The 20468-nt window shown below is 39.4% G+C and overlaps 1 protein-coding gene across 6 annotated transcripts in view; it reads right to left on the bottom strand.

Annotated features, from left to right (window-relative positions):
* Positions 1-20468, bottom strand: part of CHD7 (chromodomain helicase DNA binding protein 7) — a 131169-nt gene that overhangs the window by 107532 nt on the left and 3169 nt on the right. The gene's annotated exons all lie outside the window — the stretch shown is intronic.

Genomic DNA, 20468 nt, shown 5'->3' with positions numbered 1-20468 from the left:
TTTGTACTCTGACACCTTTGAGTACTAGCACAAATTCTAACACATTTAGGTCTTCCTACAAGTGGAGCATTTTTGTACTAGGAGTTTACATTTCGGTAAATCTCACAGTATTTCAGATTTAGAAAGACTTTTTTTCCACTACCCCTACAGCAGACCTTCTACAGATGCTGGACCAACTCTGCAGGCAATGGATTCTCTTAAAGAACTAAATCATTAAGCATAAACATGCAACTTTAATTCACTGAGCAAGTTTTCAGCCATCCTTTGGATTTTTCTTTTGTTAGGTTTTGAAAATTTGTATGCAGATTTCATTTTATATAAAAAGTCTCTATTTCCTGATCAAGTTTGTTCACTAGTTTTCAAACCCTGTAACTGCAGATGTCTCCGTAAGACTCCGAAGTGCAGCTCAGTTCCCAAGCCAGTATTTCTTTGCTTACAATAAGGGAGAGAAAATTTACGCATCTAACTTGCACAGTGTGCTTTTCTCCAGTGTTACCATTAAAATTTGGGCTTTTTTTTTTTTCTACCTCATCTAGTGAAAATTTCAGTATAGTACAGACTCCCTCATCCAGACTTTTCAAAAAACGTATAAAGAAAGAAGCAAGAACTGCAGGATTAGCTCTGAGAAATCAACATAATGTTTCATCTCTCATCTCAACAGTTTTAAAAACACCCCTCAAACACACACACATGCACACCCCCTTTCTTAACTTCCCGTTGGGTGCCCCCACTCCCGAGAGGTCTGATGTTGACTGCGGACTCTTTTTAATTCCCAAGAATTGAAGCAGTTTGTATGGAAAGCATTATCCAGACGAGTGGAAAAAATCAGTCTTGTGATCACTTTCACAAGCGTAAGAATGAAAATACCTGATCTTTGTCAGATCTGATTTAGAGGCATTTAAGTTTCCTTTTTGGCAATAGAGGAAACAGCCTTAAAATTACAGCAAGTTTAAAATTGTGGGAGGCAGTCCAGTAACATTTAAGACAAGCAGATTGAATAGAAAGGAGAGGTTTGAGAAAGGCATGTTATGCAGAACTATTTGGACCCATAAAACCAAGCTGTAACTTTCTGGAGAAGCTTTTTTGGTAGGCAAGAACAGAATCAGAGCAGATATAGAAAAATCAGAAGACAGCAAAGTATTCATGAAATGCCTCTCAAAATAAGTCTAGTAGCTCACTGACTAATTGCAACTGAAAAATTATGGTTTTAGCTTAAGCAAAAGCTGACAGCATTTATTTTTTTCCAATAGAAAATTTCAACTCAGGAAAAGAAACTGAACAGAATTTGTTTTGGTTGCCAGCAAAACCTGGTCTATCGCTTTCGTTGAAACTAGTCCAATTTAAACAAACATCAATGTAACATCCCACATTTCTCATGCTAGCAAATCTTATTAAGAATACTTTCCACAAACACATGGTATTGCTCAGTTATTAACAACAACAAAAAAATTCTTACGCAGTCCTTAAGGATCATTTGTAGTAAATCCATTTACTTCAGCAATCTAGCTATGAATCTATCTCCTTAAACAGATGCAACATGTTAGGTGATTTTCACTGTAGGTTATAATATTTCTGAGTATGTTTAAATTGCCCTCAAATTCTGCTTTATCAAGCTATCATGCTGATTGTAAAATAACTGAATATAATCAGAAAAGGTAAACTGTAGCCTCTCTTTCTTATGCACCCACTTCTTAAAATCAGAGTCATTGTACGACAAAGATTTCATTACCACCCTGTTCTGACAGAAACCAATATTAATTATTATTTGAATTAACCTTTGAGCCATAGTTTTCATCAGTACTCAGTAAAGACACGGACAATTTCTAATTACATTCTACTCTCATTATAAGTCACTAGGCTGTAAAGCTGTATCTGACAAGACTGCTATACTTGGCCTTGAAATGCTTTGGACTTCACTATAAATCTTTCAGAAACATCTAAGAACTCATTGAATACAAGAGCTATCACACAGGATGCTTCTCCAACAATTTAGAAGTGTTTTTAAAGGGATACCAACTGTGATATCACAGAATTGCAATACTATTGCTGAAGGAAAATAAATTATCAGTGGCTTTATCATTCAACACTATTATATTGATGATCTTTTACTTAAAGTTACATATAGTGGATCTACTCAGTCTATCAAGGCAATTACGCAGTGATCATCAACTGAATCATAATTATACTCAACAAATAGTGTAAGAAGAAAATGAAAATTTATAGATTGACAAAAATCTGATTCTAAAGCTTACCGCAAATATCTACACCATAGGCTATATTTATTACAAACTAGAGAGATTTTAACCACTAAAGAGTTATTAGTTCTCTAGTAGGAAATGTGGATTTTCAGGATCATAAATGAATAATAACCAGTAATTAATATACAAAAATTAGTGCAAGAGGACAATTTTTCTTTTGTAATTTTTCTGCTTTACCTCACATAATCACTTCGCTGCAGTCAGTTAGCTAGCCAAGAAAAAATGAAATATATACATGGATATAGGGAAAGTGAATGCCATTCTGGAGAACAGGTTTCTACCCTTGACTATGCCAAATCTCTTGAACAAAGAAATTAAACTTATAAAAGAGCGAGTTCTGGCTCTGTAACCTGAGCCTCATTTTCACAACTTCACAAAGCTCACATCTATGACTAACTCCAAATGTTCAATCTCTGAGCAAAAGACAGTTTTATTTGAAGGAATACCAGAGGTTGGGATCTATCAGGTTTCAAAACCAGAACTTGACTTAGCTGCTGACTCAAGACATATTTCAAGATAACAGGAACATATTTCAAGCTATCATTTTTAACCTTCCACTGTTGAAAATACCTGTATCTTAAAACAGAAGCCTCAGTATGAAATCAGTTTTAATTCCAGTGAATGACATTTCATGTTATAGAAACCTTGACTTGGACTAAGATGCACAACAGATATGACTTTAAGTTTTGTTCATCTCCAAAAAAAAAACCCAACCCCAATGATCTTTCCTTCACAGATCACTTTTATGGATGCTGTTACTTACACAGAAGATCCAAGTTACTAATTTCACGAAGATTTTAAAGAAAAATTACAAGACATGAGGAAACCCAATATAAAGTTTGGAGTTGTTAACACAGAAAATGCCAGTTGTGCACATATTTAAACATATTATGGATTGCATTAGTTAATGCCCAACAGCTTTGTAATCACTTTGGGTAAATGATGGTCCGTGACCAGAAGAATAGCTAGATACAATCAGGCTTATCACAAGACAGAATACGCTAACAGAATTCAGATCTCTCGATTTTGGGGACAAGCTAGAGATGATGGATGGAACTTCAGTCTATAAAAATGCAAGGTGTTTGTAACATTGGTGTCAACAGTGTTACCAATTCTAAATATGCATCCATTTAAACACAGAAGTTGTATTTTTCCTTCCAAGCCAGGTGACAAAGACTACTGTCTTAAATTGCATCCCCATATTCTGAAACTATCTAGACCCCTCACCTTAAGGCCCCAACTTGCTTGCCCACTCAAAAAACCCCAAGAATTAGCCATACTGGTTTGTTGCCTTTTTTTCCTTGCAGTTGCATGCTTTTCAGAAGTTACTCCAAATTTACACCTTCTTTGTATTACAGTAGTATCTACCTGAATATTCAGATAAGCATCTTCCTTTTATACCTGATACATTAAATGCCTGGATTATTCTTCCAGTCCTCCAGCTAAAAACACCTAACTGGTAGTTTGACTATTTCTTTTGTAGACATAGAAGGGTAAAAGGGGAAGAGAGGAAAGAAAAAGCATGCGAAAACTGTGCTTAAACAGAAACAAATAATTTATTTCCTTCCACTTATCCTTATCTACCTCATTAATAAGAAAATGAGGCTGAGTGATGGGCAAATGTAAATCAACTCATGCTCTAATCACATACATCTGTCTGATTCAGATCAATAATCATACAGGGGGAAAAGGAGGCATCAGAACCACAGTACGATAGTCCATCTTTATGAACATTTTTAATTACTTTCCACATAAAATTTCCAAGAGCTTGTTGTTGTAGTTAACTTGGGATGAACCCTACCGCCCTGTTAAACTTCAGGGTAGACCAGAAGGAACGAATATGTATCCAAGCCTTTGAAAAAGCAAGGAAAACTGACAACTGACTGTCAAAGAGTCAGTTTTGATTTTATCCTACAATAAACTCCACGTTGGGACTCTATTCTGTCAATGCATAACTGCTCCATAAATCCTCTAAAACAGGGACGTGGAACCCAAAGCACATGATTTCATACCACTCATCAACACAAATGTCTTTTCAATTAAAAATAAGATAATCCTAACAAGATCATTAAATCATCAACACCAAACTTATCTGAAAGACTTGTTTGGCCTGCAGAAAGGCTGTCTGCCTTTTAGGTTGATACCTTTTGCGTATTTCAGACATAAAACACTGAGCTTCTAACATAATTTAAAATAAAGAAACCTAATATACAGTTGTCTCGATTTTCAGCAATTCAAAGCTACAATTTAATGAGTAATTGTCATTTGCGGTGCAGTACGCAGCTACTTAGAGGTCTTTCTTAAGAACGTACTTGATGGAGCACAGCGTTTTAAAAGCCTGTTGCCAGCCCCAAAAGATATGGCCTTATTGCTGGGGGATGGGGAGAACAAAAGTGATATATGCCTTTGACAAGGATCACAGAAACAGGAGCAGATACCTTTATTCCATAGCTTTGTCGATGCTACTAGATTAAGACCTCCTTCCCCCTCCCAATGCCACTCTGAGAATCCCATGTGCGTGGGGGGATGGGGGACAAGGAGGTTAAGGGAGGAAACGACAGCATTACAGCACCTCATTTTGTTTATCAGCTATTCATAGACCATGATGAAATCTCCAACTGTCTTCATGCCATTTTTTCATATCAACTTTGCTCGTGACACTTTTAACCAAGCCTATAAGCAATGTATTCTAATAAATCAGCCTGTAAAAGCCCCTATTCCATTTAAACCTGGGCACTAAATGACTGATAGCTTGTGATCTTCCAATAGCAGAGATATGTTGTACTAATGCACAACAACTATGCAGCTCTTAAATTCCAGATTTCCCCTCTATTCTTCATGAAAGTTACTTAGGAGGAGAAGTTCAAAATGCATTAGTTCAGGAAGAGAAAGAAAAAATGGCACGAGCACCCCTCATTAAATGCCACCTAAGAGAATTTACCATCTCACAACATGCTGCTTTTGATTGCGTCTAGGCTGGATTAGTTTCAACCCTTGTTACTTCAAATTTTGTTACCAACCTTTACTCTGCAGACAGCAAACCACGCCTCCACTTTCTTCTAGGTGCCTTGCTAGTATTATTTGAACTAAGAAACAACACCATCCTAAAATTCCTTTAAGTTCTTTCTTAAACCAAAACCCTATACTTCTACATCGTTTCTTTCCCTGTTACCCTCAACAAATTTACCTGTAAGCACATTGACTGCAATTTAACTCATTTTAATAAGAAAACAAAACAACTGATCAGCTTATCTTGTACACATGGCATGCTATCTAGAAGCTGAAGTAGGCTGCATGAGAAAGTTTAAAAATTAACTTATCAAAGCATAACCGTGACTCCTCAACAACTGGAATGGGCACCAGCCTTTCATGACACCTGCATTCCTGGTAGGAAAAAACCAAAAGAATTTTTTAAGATCTCTCTTAAAATTCTGCTTATTTCTCAGTGTTAAGAACCCATACTTGCCACCTTTCAGAGCATCCATTTTGAAAACGCAACTGCTGCTTCTTTATAAAATCAGTTTGCCTACTTTCATGACCATAGGGTCTCACATATTTCACAATCTTTATACAGCAAACCTTTTTTCCATTACTGAAGTGTAAAACTCCCCCAAATTCAGTTGCTTATGCTGAAACACTGCATAAGTGCATATTACACACTACTTTGAAAGTCTAAGTAACTTTCAGGATAGCCTCTTCTCTAACAGAATTTATCAAATGAAACATAGAAGTACCAGTCGATGCCTATGACTTCAGATTTACAGACTTACTGCTTTCCAAGTACTTCTCAGCTAAGCAAAGCAACATAATTCTCAAAAAAAACCCCAGTACGAAGTGGTTATTATTTGTGCAAATGTTTTTCTAAATATGGTACTCGCGTAACTATACATGAAGACACGAATAAACTCTTACTGTTCCACCACTGCTTCAAGCACCAAAGGTTTTTATACAGAGTGGTACTGTAGCATGTCACATACTATGATAAAACAGAGACACCTCAGTACTAAACAATTAAATAATATACTACAGTACAGTTTTTCACATAGGAAGCCAAGAAAAAGAAAAGTCAAAGTTATGGTTCCCATGATAACTACAGCTTGATTGTAATACTGTTTTATACTGCATATTTGAACAAATGCATCAATTTACAATTGATGGGGAATTATAACTGAAGGACACAGTCACATCCTTTGTCTCACTCTTAAATAAATCAGTGGCATTCAAAATAAATTTCCATGACACTTGTACAACTTGGTAAGGTGACTGGTTTGCCGGCAAGAAGAAAACAGGCTATAAAAACATATAAACCATATCTATCAAACAACTTCTCCAAAGTTATGGTGAAGCACACAGGGCAACACTGCTGCATTTTAACTAGATTATGGACTATTTCAACATCCAACAAATTATATTACATTCAGATTTGTCCACGTCACACTTGACTTGACTTACCATGACTCATGGCTACTGCTAATGAAATCCACTAAATATGTTTAAGCTTAGCATTCCTAAAAAACCAACAGCAACAAAAATGCATTATTGGAGTGCTTACTTTCACAGAGAAAAATGCACAGAAATGAGGAAGCTTGGTAAGAGAAACAAAATGAGACAGTCGGACAAAAGGTTTGCAGGCAACGGACGAAAAATACTATCCTGAAAAGGCAGAGACGTGAGAAAAAAAAAATTCATCACAGTAAAACCACAAGCTGGGGAGACTATCAGTAAGAACAGTTTTCATCAAGAGGGGAATAAACCAGAAAAAAATAACTAGCAAGTAAAGCTGCAAACAAAGGGTATGTTCATAAAGGGGCAAAGTAATAAAAGGTCCTTTCACAAATGCCAGGTACATGAAGCCTGCTAGAGAATCCACTGAGCCAACATATAACCAAGATATGAAAGAAATACTCCAAGAAAATAAACAAAAATTAAAGTTTTTTGCATTTACTGTCATTGGAGAAGCTAAGGGAGACTTTAATCTTTTTTGTCACATAAAGCCTCAGAGGTAGTTTTGGTCAAACCAAAGCAAACAGTAGCAAGTTACCAAAGCAAGATGGTATTCACCCAAGAGTTCTGAGAAGCTGAAGGATAAAATAGCCTATCTATCCACTATACCACATAATATCTAGGTATCAAACACTGCTTTCATGTCAACGGTGCATCAGTTTTGAAAGGCAGTCACACCTTTAGACTATCAAGAACTACAGACCAGCAAGTCCAATGTCTCAGCAGGGCAAATAACTAGATGATAAAAGAAATAATGTTCATTGGCATGCAGCTAAGTACAGACGACAAAAGTGACATTGATGCTTTCCCATAGAAAAGTCCCGTCTTACTAATACATGAGAATTCTTCGAAGCAATTGGTAGGTGGTCAAAGTCTGAGCTAACTTGGATAACCAAAACACATGCCACCTGCTGAACAAAGGTTCTCCACCAACGGTCCCTGAAGAAACTAAGCTACAACAGCAGAAGAGGGAAGGTCTTCACACGGACAAGAAATTGGCTCGAAACAGGAAAAAAATGTTAGGAAACATGATGTGACTCTTTCCCAGACCTGTGTTGGTTAGCATGCACATAAAAGATCTAGAAACAGTGGTGAGCCTTGAAGTAAGTTTGCTGATAATATTAACAAGTTCATTTTGCTAAAAATGAAAATCAGCTGTGCAGGAAGCAGCAGACCATCATACCCAGTGAAGGTGTAATAAAATGGAGATGAGATTCAGTGTAGGTAAACAGAAGGCAATGCACGTTGAGAAAATACAATCCAACTGTTTTACATACATTTTACTGAGCTCTGACCCGATTACCTCACTGTCAAGAAAGAGATTTGGGAGCAAGAATAAACAGATCTACAAAGACAAGATTTGTTAGAAGAGTAAACAGAATGCTAAGCATATTTAAGAAAAAAAGAAAAAAAAAACCCCACAGAATTGAGACATGAGACGCACAAGTCTATGCGATACCCATATCTTGCTGCAGTGCCACTGTTTGCTCTGCCCACCTCCACTTCAAGAGTAAAATTACTGAAGGACCAAAGTGGGGGTGACAGGTATTTGAATACCCTTCAGAATCTCCAGCCTCGAGAAGGGACAACCAGGGAGAGAATAAGAGAGTCTACGAAATCAGGAGCAGCATGGAGCAGGTAAGTAGTAAACCATTGTTCTCTTTTTCTTTTAACAAGGAAACTAGAGAACATCAAACAAAACTAGCAGGTGGTAGGTTCAAAATAAAACAAATAAAAGGAAGCAGTTCTTCATACAATGTGTACTTAAGCTGCAGAACTCATTGCCATGGTCCCAATGGAAGCCAAGAGTTTACACAGACCGAGAAAAGACTAGATGAATTCATGCAAGAAAAATTCATTAAGTGTTACCTATCACTTTTTCTGAGGTAATTCTGAGCTGCAGAGTTGTGGAGGCTAAGGGGCTTGCTCTGTTTCTGGATAGCCTCCACCACGGTCACTGTGAAATAGGACGCTGGATGAGGCAGACCTCTGGTCTCAACTGGCAGAGCTATTCTCTGATACTAAAAAAGCAAGATCACATTCGTAACATGGTTTTACTAGCTCTTGACAAATATGCTACTTTGATAATAACACAATTTCTAGCATATCATTTCACCTTCCTTTCATGAAGAAACTGTGTTTCAGTCCATGTTATCAGTACTTCAAGAATGCAAGTGAGATTACACCATTTGAGAGGACCACAGCATGAATGAGACAAGGACACCAAAAATAGTGAGTATCAAACTGTGCTGAAATTCTACCATTCCTGTATAAAAGATTACCCTATTCCAACAACAAAAAATTTGAAGAGAGTTTATGATCTGGTTCTAACCTCTTGAGGGAGTAAAAAAAGCATGGAGAAGGGTAGTAACAGAAATGCTGGCAATACTAAATACTGCAGCACAAGCAGTACTTCTCTGGATGCTACTCAGTACCTGCAGTGGTTTTTAAGTTCAGTTTGGGAAAAACGCAAAACGAAGTTGTGTTATACATTGAAATTTTGGGAATACTGAACTCCTATTGAAAACTTTTCAGGTTTGAAGGAAAAAGAATTAAAACCAACGCTAAGTGGTGAAAAAATTAAAATATTCATACTTTTTCTGATTTAAACAGCAGTTGTAAGAGATAGTATCAGCTCAAAGCACTGGCCTGAAGCTTTACTACTGTTATAAAAAGGTACTTAAAATAACTACAACATATTTAGGTTAAGCACTTAAAGGAATTACTGGAAGACTGAATTCAATCCTCAGCTCCAATCCACAAGTCATTGTGCAATGTTTTAGCTGCTGAAAACAAACCCTCTCTATTACCTATAAAGTGGGAACCATGCCCGCCTCCTAAATTAGGGGTACGAATTTTTCCCTCGACAAATACAGAAGACATGGCAATTGCTGTTGTAAGCAATGGAAGAACTCTGCCTCTTTGCACCTTCCAGCCTACTCCTGCTCCCTCCCATACAAGAAAAGTGCTGCTGCCACTCTATGCTGAGCACAGCCCAAGCTTGAAGACAGCAGTGTATGCCCAGTGTAGAACAGGCCTTCTGCTAAACCTCCGTCAGACACAAGGCAGCACAGGCCAATGGTTTATTTTCAAGGAGTCGTAATGATCAAAGCTTTCACAGGTACAGTAAAACTCACCATAACCCCCAGATCACACCCAACAAATTACATACCCTTGCTTGGAACCACGCAGTTCTTCAAAGGCATTGTTCGGTCGTAGTTTGGTTTAGTCAAGTTAAATACTTGACTTGAGGTAGAATTAAAACCTCACAGAAAACATGAGTCAAAATGGCTAATAACACAGCATAGAATAGAAAGTATACTATCTAAACTCTTTCTACTCCTAAACCTAAGCTCAACATATAATAATCACAGATTATTTGGCAGAGCTTATTCAGCAAACTGTGTAGGACAAGGGGGGAAGCTTATAGTCCCTAAACTCAATACACAAAATTAACTGTTTAGACTCTACTCCTGAGAAAAGTATTTAAAGGAAGAAGACATAAATTCTGAAAAATAGAAAGCTATTCAGACACAGACTCTAAACACTTTAAAATGGATTTTTTTAAAGTACTAAATATCAGACCAACTCTGCTTTTAAGGATGGTATTTATCTACTTCATGAGAGCAGTAGCAAGGCAAAATTAATAGTTGGTAAAGAACCAAGATCATCTGATGAGAGCTGCTAAGTAAGTAGCAACTACTACAAATCCCAATATGGCAGACCTCAAAATACATCATTATGAACCTGGTATACCAGTTTGGAGTAGCACTTAAGTTCCTGGTTTCCAACCGTCTGCTCTGGCCACTAGCCTTGAAAAGAAGCAAAACCATCCCAACACTCAGAGATGCATGCACAGAACAGGTATTTTGCCTTCTATCACTTCCATGCGTAACTGACACAAAGAACATCAAATTCACCCACTGGAAGTGAATGTACTTTTTCTTACAGTACACCAGAACTATGTGCTCATAATTCCTCCTGACATTTCAGCAAGCCTTGTGCTATTGCACAGACCATACATCAGCAACAGTCAGCTTCAGCAAGTGGGGAAATACCCCCGCTGCTCCTATTCCCCCCCCCCCCTTTTTTTTTGTGGCAACACTGTTTTTCAGTTCCTCTTAAGCCCTTCCCGTAGCAATGCCCACCACTCCAGACACCTCCAAATTTAATCCACTGGAATAAGCAGCCTTTAAATTAAGGTGTTATAAGGTCATATAGCAAGCAAGATGATCGGATTAAAGACGAAGTGGAGTTAAGTTAATACTGAGTCACTATTTTAAGTTCTGTGTTCAAGACAACAGCATGATAGCCTTTCAAGTGCAAACCAGTCTTCAAGCAGGACAGCTAAGAACTTTTCTATTTTTTAAAAAAAGTTTTATTTCTTTTTTAAATCTGAACATGCAATGCAGGACAAAAATTCATCAAACAGACAAGATCTGGTCCCAGAGACAGATGTTTTACAGCTGTGCTTTGGGCTTCCTAAAGCCCATTAGAGCTAGCACATACAATTCCTAATGTAAACAAGCTGCTTTTAGTAACTACAATATTCACTCTGAACACACACAACGCTAGTCAGGGCCACCACTCCTCACACAGTTTTCACCAAAAGCAGCTTGCAATATCCTCAGTGCCTTGAGATAGAATTTTTAAGTCCCCACTCCTGCTCCTCCTGTCATCCCCTGTAGCTCCTGAAAGGGAACTTTTTAGATGTAAAACCTGCAGAGAAGAATCTAGATGGTGCACTACACTGGTGGTTTTTTTAATAACTATGCAAGTATTTACCTTCCATTAAGGCACGTACAATTGCCCAAATCTTGAGAAAAACAGGAAGGAAAGCATGAGATTCCACTCTTCCACCTGCTAAGAAGCCCCTTTCTGTCACACTGCAGGCAGTTTACACAACTCTACAAAATAGCCAGGGCTCTTCAGAGCGCACGCAGTTTCTTATGCCACATTCCTGCTACGCTGAAAGAGTCACCTCAAGCTGGCAGGCAGCTTGAGCAGAAGCTACCATCAGAATCCCTGACTTTCTGTAAGGTGTTCAGTCCTCTGCTGAGCTACACAGCGTAAACTGCCCGTTTCTCTCTCTGGAGAACAGCAAGAGTATAGTATTACAGGAATAACTGATCAGCATGTTATTTTACTTGCAATGTAATTTTTTCACCAATTTTAAACAAATAAGAGTGTGTTCATTTCACTAGGAGAAAGCTTTAGACTATGACAGGAAGTAAGTCTTAGCCATCTACTATGACCAAGAGCTCTCATACCATCTCAAACTAACAGGAATAATGTAGTTACTTGGGATAAAACTCAGAATAACTGAAACCACTGAATTAAACATTGATTTGACAAAATTTGAGACATACAAATTGACTCAGAAGGTTGATGAACTTAGTGGAGAACTTCAAGCTTGCCAAAAAAAAAAAATAAAAATTCCCCCCCCAGCAATGTACTTTCTTGTGAATAAATTGTTTTAAAGATTAAATACTTTACATTTGAAATATCAGATAAGCCATTTATACATTAGTAAATCTTTAAGGCTTTTTTTCTCCTACCTCAAGAGAAAAACTGATTTCTGGGCAGTGGATTATTAATCCTAACAAACTGTTTATAGCATGCAATCCACACCATCACTAGAATAAACAAATTTTAATATCAATTTGAACTCAGGCCAGCACATTTTTCTTTTGGTGTCCTTTGCTTCACAGATGATTACTCTGTTTCTATTTCTCCCATGAAGGTTCCCAGGCAACTGATCCAATCCACTTGCTCACTGCCACCAAAATGAAAAGATGAAAAGGGCTTGCTGCTCTCCAAGCCACCGGCCCCCCTCGTCCTTAGTACCAGCTCTGGTGTTCATCAGATCCTTTTATGAGCCAGTTTGATTCATTACAACAGCAAAATGCTCTCCATTTTACAGAGTTATTTTTCTGCCATTTTAGTGAACTAAAGTGGTTCACAGAAGGACCTGACAAGGCTGCTGCTATAACAAAGTAGCAGAGCCATGTGGTTGGGAGGAAGGGTGCAAGGGGACAAAAGGCAGAGAGGAAACTTCTCCTTTCAGAACAATGTCCGGTTAAATTAGCCCACTGCATTTCTCAAACCATACCCTGACTTATAAATGATTAGATGGAACACAAGACGACATTCAATTGCTTTCAGCCATCTTCAGAGCTACAAAAAATTTATTGCACAAAAAATATGTTAATATGTATCCTTATACAGATTTAAATATAATACTCCAGCGGGAAAAAAAAAAGTTCTTACAAACATAATAGCAAGATAAGGATAACTCAATTAGAAGAGGAAGGTAAAGAAAGCTTGGCAGATTTCATCCTAGCTTTCTTTTTATAAGAAAAAAAAAAAAAAAAAAAAGCCCTGGGAAAGTGAACACCAATCTCAATAACCATTATGATGGAGAAACGCTACAAGCATTTCTGGTATGGAGAAAACAGCAAGAACTTTACCTTTTCTCCTGAAGTTGTCACCAGTATCCAAGTAAACCTATTAAGGGAAGGCTGACATGCCTAAGAGAAAGAAAGGCAGTCGAGCCAATGACTTGCAAGGTAGCGTACCACAGGCAAGTGACAATCTGCTTTAGATGCCTAGTCCCCAGGTTTTCTGCCCAGTGATTTCTCTCCATGGATCGATCTGCCTCATTCTGTGATGGACTGCCTACTGTGGACGTGCCATTTCACTTGAGAAGCAAGAAGTGAACATGTATCAAATATATCACTCCCGCAGCCCAACTGAATCGATGAGAGCAGCAAACGGGACGGCTCAGCTGCTGGAGTCCTTATCTTGCTATTCAAAGTTCATTGCCTACCTGGAGGCACCTCAAAACAGAAACAACTCATTTCAGTAGTACGCACGGAAGAGAAAAAGCGCCCTGCCCCAAAGCACCACCATCGTTACACCTTATCACATTAGACAAGGGTTTCCTCAGCCTTCCTGACTCTACCAGCTGCCTACCAAAAATCCTAATGTTGGGCAGCCACAAAGCACACCACGAATCTCTTGAGTGCCATAGAGACAGAGCCACAAATGAAGACAGCAGCAGATCCCAGAAGCCCCACTGGGGGATAAGATCGGGCATGCAGCCTGCATCCCAGCTGGCTCTGTAATATCTGCCTCCAAGAGCCCCTACTAGTCCAGTTCCTCCCACAGCAAAAACTCGCGTTGCCCAACCATCCCCATACTGCACAGTCCAGTTGTGCCACTAGTCATGCGACAATCTCAGCAGGGGAATCGCACGTGAACCGCTGACAAGCCAAAGGTTGACCATCCTTCATCTAGAAAGGCAGGCAGAAAGGCAGGCGTTCTGGTTTCCTTTCTTTTGGGGGAGGGGGCAGGGAAAGGGGACTGGTGGTAGAAGGAATGAAACAGATCAAGGAGATTAATCTTCTAAATAACTGTGTTAGGGAAATTTCTTATAAGAGCAGCAATGGAAGCAATTCCTTTCACCTGCCATCTTTTCTGTAGCCAAGGTTTTCTTTTTTAACAACCCAAAATTAAGTAATCGTTGCTTTGGGCAGGGGGGAGCAGGGGTGCAAGGCATTAGCTTATTGCCTTGAGAACTAGCCATTCAAGAACTCGGTCACCTTAGCCATAGCATTTCTCTAAATCTAACCATGATAAGTGAAAAGCCACACAAACCCACACCCCCTTCCATTTTTTTTTTTTTTTTTTAGTTTCAGCGTAACATCTAACATGCTTGACTTCTAAGACTACCTACTACAACAATTATTGGACCCAAGTTGGAAAGCATGTTTCTGTTCTAGCGCTGCCTTTAATAAGCTTATTTTTCCAACAGCCATGCCACTTCTATGAAACAAGCCCTTCCTTCTGCATGGCTGCCACAAAGTTCAAATCCTGTTTAAAATACAAAAGTACGTTCACTAAGAGTCACTTCTGTGAGAGAAGGTGGCATGGGCTGGGGATTACTGCAGAACTGTAGTAAAAGGAGAAATGCAGGTGGAACTGATGCAATTTTTTCAGTAACCTCTGTTAAGGTTACAATAGAATTAAAGAAGCACGTAACTGCCTTCACTTACTTCTGTACAAAAAAAACCAACCAAAACCCCCAAAAAACCCCAACCAACAAAATGACAATGTACCTTTGCAGAGATCAAGAGAGAAAGGGGAGAAGTGAAGCTGAAGCCTGCTCATTCACCTCCCCACCAATGAAAGAACAATGATTAAACTAAGGATGAATAAGGCTGTACCCCATTTGCAGAGCTGAGTGAATGCAAAGCACAGCAGACACCTCGTAACGGTACTGATAAATAAACTGAATTACTTAGCGGGTCTCTCCCAGACTTACCTCCTGAGGCAGTCCAGAAACCCCTATTTAACTCACTTTCTGAATGATTCCTTCCTAAATCAAGAGAGATTAAATTGCTCACTATAAACTCTTAGTTTAATTCTTCACGGTTAAAACAACTTGAGGCAAGAATTATCCTCTTGCCGAGAGTCCCCTCATCAGAGTTTAAAGGAATCCCTGAACTCACGTAAGCAATAGCTACAATGGCACAGGGCCCTCGTTTAAGCCATCCTGACATGACCGCATCACCCTGTGAAGCCTGCAAGATCTTCCCAGGAACTAGCCACATAGTCCAAGTACCTTTCAAACCAGGAACCAGAGATGATGGCCTGCCTGCTTTTTGCCTTGCAAGAAACCACCAAATCCAACAAGCAGCTACTCCAGTCCAATAGCAGTGCAAACCTGAGCATTCTCAAGAAGCCACAGGACTTGCCTAGTTGTATGCCAGACAGTTGAGAAAGAAAAAGAAAATCATATTCTTAGATCCTGTTTCAAGCTAATAAACGCAGTTACAGTTGTTCAGGTATTTCTGATCCCACATGAACAATGCACATTCAAATATAGAACTAAACAGCAAGTTACCCGGGAAGCCAGATTTCAGATATGCTTTCCTACCCAGGAATAGGTAAGATTTTGAAAACATTTGTTATACCCTAAATAACTCATTAAGATGCATCCTTCAAATTTACCAGTCTCTCACCTACATGCAATTTTCTCTCAGCCTTATCAGAGTGATTTTTGAACATCTGTTAGCCTCATCATTACCTTCCTTTCTTTAATCCTCCTATCGAGCATTAAAAACCAAGTCAGTCCTATCTCCTTTCTGGTTGTCTTATTTTCAACTTGAAGAAGTAGTAAACTGCTATTCTCTACAGTCCAGACCGACATGCACTTTCCTGTAAGACATTTTACCAAGTAACATTTCAGCTTTGGACTTCAATCTCAACAGCCACATCGATGAATCCTCTCAGAAGCAAGAAATATTTTCTTCTAGTAAGTTATCATCAACTTGGACTTCCCACTTACTAGCTCACCCAAGTTGTTAATACCAAAGACTCTAACTGAATTTCTCCATTTCTCTCACGTAAGGCCTTGTTTCACATTTCTCCCAGAACAGCACTACCTCAGTGCCTTCTACGATGAAGACTTTTTCTCCTCGTTTTGTCCTATCACTGATCTCTGAACTTCTAAAATTCCAGCTTCCAGTTCAGTTTTAGTTAGTTTTCCCCAAATTCTCTCTCAAAGAATGACCGGTATTCCTTCACACCTAAAGACTACCCATTTAACAAATCCTGTTTACCCTGTAAATAAATCCCCAGGCTTCCTACTTTAAGATCCAGGACAAAAGTGCCTTTATTAAAGTCTTCCTTGGACTTGCTCCAGGTTCTGATCTGCTTTACCACTGGTCACAGAGTTCTTGGTCTCCAAACCTTCCCTACTCCTTTCAAAAACATCACAATCCCCCCCCAGCAGCTCCTCCCCACACCCCATATTTCTCTGTTTAGCAAGGGATATCCTGCAATGGCTTCATTTCACGTGAAGTGTGACGGGACTAGACTCTCCCCACCCACAACTACCCCCTGCACAGAGCAAGAGAAACCATCACAGCTGTATTTCCCCACCATGAAATGACGGGGGAACGCCATTTTCCTGAAAACAAAATGTGAGACGACGAGAGGCCTTTCCTATTCGAAGGGTCACGAAGAACCTTCGGAAGGCTGCCGGACGGCTGCAGCCCCCGGCTCGCGCTCTCCGGTGCCGACCACCCCCTTTCCAGGCGGCGCCCAGGGTCTAACGTGAGACTTCATCAGACTTTGGTGCAGCCAGCCAGCTCTTCCCACACCAACAACAGCACCCTCCACGCTTTGGGTGGGAAGCGGTATTATTAGGAGTTGAAACGTGTGTTTATTTTGCAACGTATCCTAATTACCTAAGACTGGCAAGAAAACGCAACTCCACTAAGCAAACAGAGAGCAATATAAATTGGAAAGAAGATTAAAAACCCAATAGGAAAGGCACAATCTGAAGAGGAAGAAAAATCTATGGGAAAGCTGGGGGGGGGAGTGGGGGTGGCAGAAAAGAGAAATAGAAATAAAAAGTTTAGATGTCAGAGCAGGACTGGTTTTGCTGGCAAAAGGAATGATACTTTGTACATCTGACGTACACCTCCATAAAATGCTTTAAGAAGTGACGCTTGCTCTGTAGATAGAAGTCAAAATAACTGTGGGTAGGCCAATTTCTTTCAAAAAAAAAAAATCACTAGGAAGAAATTTTAAAGGCAGCTACCTGTTGCAGTTCTAGCAGGAAACAGAAAGCTCAACTGAACAGCTTAAAAAGCAGCTCAAGGACATTAAAGTAAAGTGCTTCCAGAACTATTCAGCACTGGATTCTCCACATGCTGGCTACTCCCAGGTAGGTAAGTTGCTGTGCTGCTCGCTATGATCACCAGCCCATATTTAAATGAAGCCTGAACAGAATAACCTCTAGGATCAGGACCACAGACGTGAAATTTAATTTTCCTCTCAGAACCACTAGGAAGAAGGCAGACATTTTGGCTGCAATGACTTTTTCCAGACAATTGATTCTCGGAAGTTATTTATTCCCCACCATTCCCCTCAAGGCCCTCTCGTCACAGCAATTGTCTATATCAGAGGAAGGTTGGACACAGCTCCCATGAAAGCCAAGCAAAACCACACCCAAAATAGCTATATAGGTCACTACAAAGCAAAGCGAGCCCTATGTCATGCCAGCAAGGGCTTCTGGTTAGTTCCTATATGACAATAAGCTTTCAAAGTCATGTGTTACAACGCTCTAGTAATACAGTACCATATTCGATAATTAGCACTCCTTTACTGAATTTCAACTTTTAAATGAAAATGCTTAAATTAAGTAGTATCTCTCTCTTCCCCCCCCCCCAAGGAGAATGCATTCAGCATAATGGCAGCAAAATAATCAGGATGTTTAGAAACCGCTACTGAGCTGCATTCATGAAATGAGAGAACCCAACGGCATGAAGATCCTTGGTTTTGACTTGGCTTCTTCTAGGTGCATGTTTACATCTTTGAAAAGTCACAATGTTGGAAGCTAAGAGCTAATCAGCTTTTATATACTTAAGAATATCCTTAAGAGCTTTGTTGTCATATTCAGGCGCTTGGAATGTGTCCTTTAGGTCACAGCCTCCTTTTTGTTTTTTGTATCATGCTTTCCAACCTCATTTTCCAAGTAAGAATTTCAGCATGCAACTACGACATGGTACGTCCACAACCGCTGATCCAGGTAAGATACGAGCCACTAAAAGTTACAGTTAGGTTCTGTAGGCAGAAAGAAATCAAGAGGAAAACCCTTCCATCAGGTTTCAGTATCTTGTCAGAATCCTAACACAAACATGGGATGTTTCTGCATATTGTACCTCACTCCTTCCTCTGAAAGAGTTCTAAAAATAAATTATACTTGGAGCTTCCCTTTGCCTTTTTATCACTGCCAAACTACAGACAATATTTGAGACTGTCTTCCGTTTAAAATCCAGCGGCTTATATTTGTGCAAACAAGCTATTCACAGAAATATAAATTATGAGAAATGATGAAGTTAATGTCTGTCTTAATGATGAGGCTAAATAGATGTGGTAAATTAATACAATAACTTTTCTGTTGGAAAAGTGAAATCTAAAGCCTCACCTACACACAAAAGACTCATTTGTAAAAAAGACAGTTTAATTATTTACTAAAATTTGCAGTTTTCTCATGTATACAGGGAACATAAAAGTATCACCCATGTTACTTATGGGCATCAGTTAACCAGCTCATAAATTGGAGCAGTTAGTGATCTGTTTGTAGCGGACAAATACAAAAGTGTTTGGAAGTCAGGATTTAAGGGAACTGGGTGAAGGAGGAAGTTCAGGCACACATCACTTGTCACACAGTTGCCTGTATCCTTGCCAGCCATACAAAATTATTTGGGTAATGTTAGATTCACGAGAGCAAATACCAACCAGGAGATTCTAAAAGCTTTCCCTCTGAAAATTAATGTAAAAGTAAGATGAATGGGAAATAAGGGATAGAGTTAAGGCACAGAATTCAAGGCAACGCATGTGTTTATCTCCACCCTCCTTCTTTCCGGTTACTTTTTTCCTCCTCCTCCCACCTTACCAACCCTTACATATCACACCACACACTAAAAACAAAACAAAAAAACAAACAGCCAGCTGCCATAGGATGCCACGGCTATGGCAAACCGCAGAGACTCACCACGAGATTTCAGCAGATTCTCTGAAAGCCTGCAAAGTTCCCATTACTCAGGCCTTCCACCTTTACCGAAACACACATCGGGGTCGGATTTGGCCATCTGTTAAGGCTTTAACGTGGCGTTGTATTCTTAACACTGCAGATTCTCCCCCAGCGAAGGGCCTAGGCCACGTCCCGGGCACGGGGCACGGACCTGGCACGCAGCCCCGCTCCGCGCTGGGGCAGGATGAGGCCCCCGATGCCGAGAGGCCGCCCGCCCCAAGCCCGGACCGAGCAGCACATCACCTTTGTCAGTACACCTTTTCCAGCTTCGCCATCGGCCTGTTTCACCTTTACTTGCAAGTAACTTGCTTTACGTCTTAGCAAGTCCTAATGTTATTGGAGCATTAATGGGAAATACCATGGACGTTCGTCAAAAGCTTTTCGGTGCGAAACAGCAAATAACGCGCGTGAAAAAAAAGCTACGCTCTGGTTAACTGACCCTGCTATGTGGACTGGGAAGTCTTTTCAGTGCTCCGTTGACCTAACTCTTCAGGTTTCTGCATTAACCAAATTTGAAAGAAAATGGTTACAACTCACATCTCCTGCCACTGTACAGAGTTTTGACTGCAACAGAGAGTATCCTGCTAGACCTCATTTCGACTGGCATTTTCACAACACTACGTCCTTAGAAATTGTTGTTTTTTCTAAAGGGACTGCGTGATCTTTACCTATGATCAAAACTTTCCTTAATTACTGAAGAGGCAATAAAATCGTTTTGGGTTTTGAATCTGAGCGAGTTTTTTCCGCTGTTTAAATAATCTAACCAAGTTTTACAAGTAATAACAGAAATATCATTACATTGCTAAATATTTAGTAAGATATTTGGTCAAATACGATTATCCAATTAGTATCAGTGAATCACTACTTCAGCGAAACTTGCAATCACAAGCATTTAACGCTCTTCTAAGAGCCTGTTCTACAGCTTTCAAAATGATCTTTATATGTTCCTTATTTTAAAAAAAAGCTCAAAAGAGACCGAAAACAAGCAGTTTAGGTTAACAGAAACGCAGGACGGAATGCATGAATCTGTGGCGTTTTCCAATGCTATAGTAGGGGAAATTTTGTTTTGTAAAACTGTTTCAAACTTCAAATGATGT

Source organism: Harpia harpyja, chromosome 5 (genome assembly GCF_026419915.1).
Source record: "Harpia harpyja isolate bHarHar1 chromosome 5, bHarHar1 primary haplotype, whole genome shotgun sequence".
In the NCBI taxonomy this organism is placed as follows: domain Eukaryota; kingdom Metazoa; phylum Chordata; class Aves; order Accipitriformes; family Accipitridae; genus Harpia; species Harpia harpyja.
Note: the sequence above shows the minus strand (reverse complement) of the source record. Positions and strands in the feature narration are given on the sequence as shown.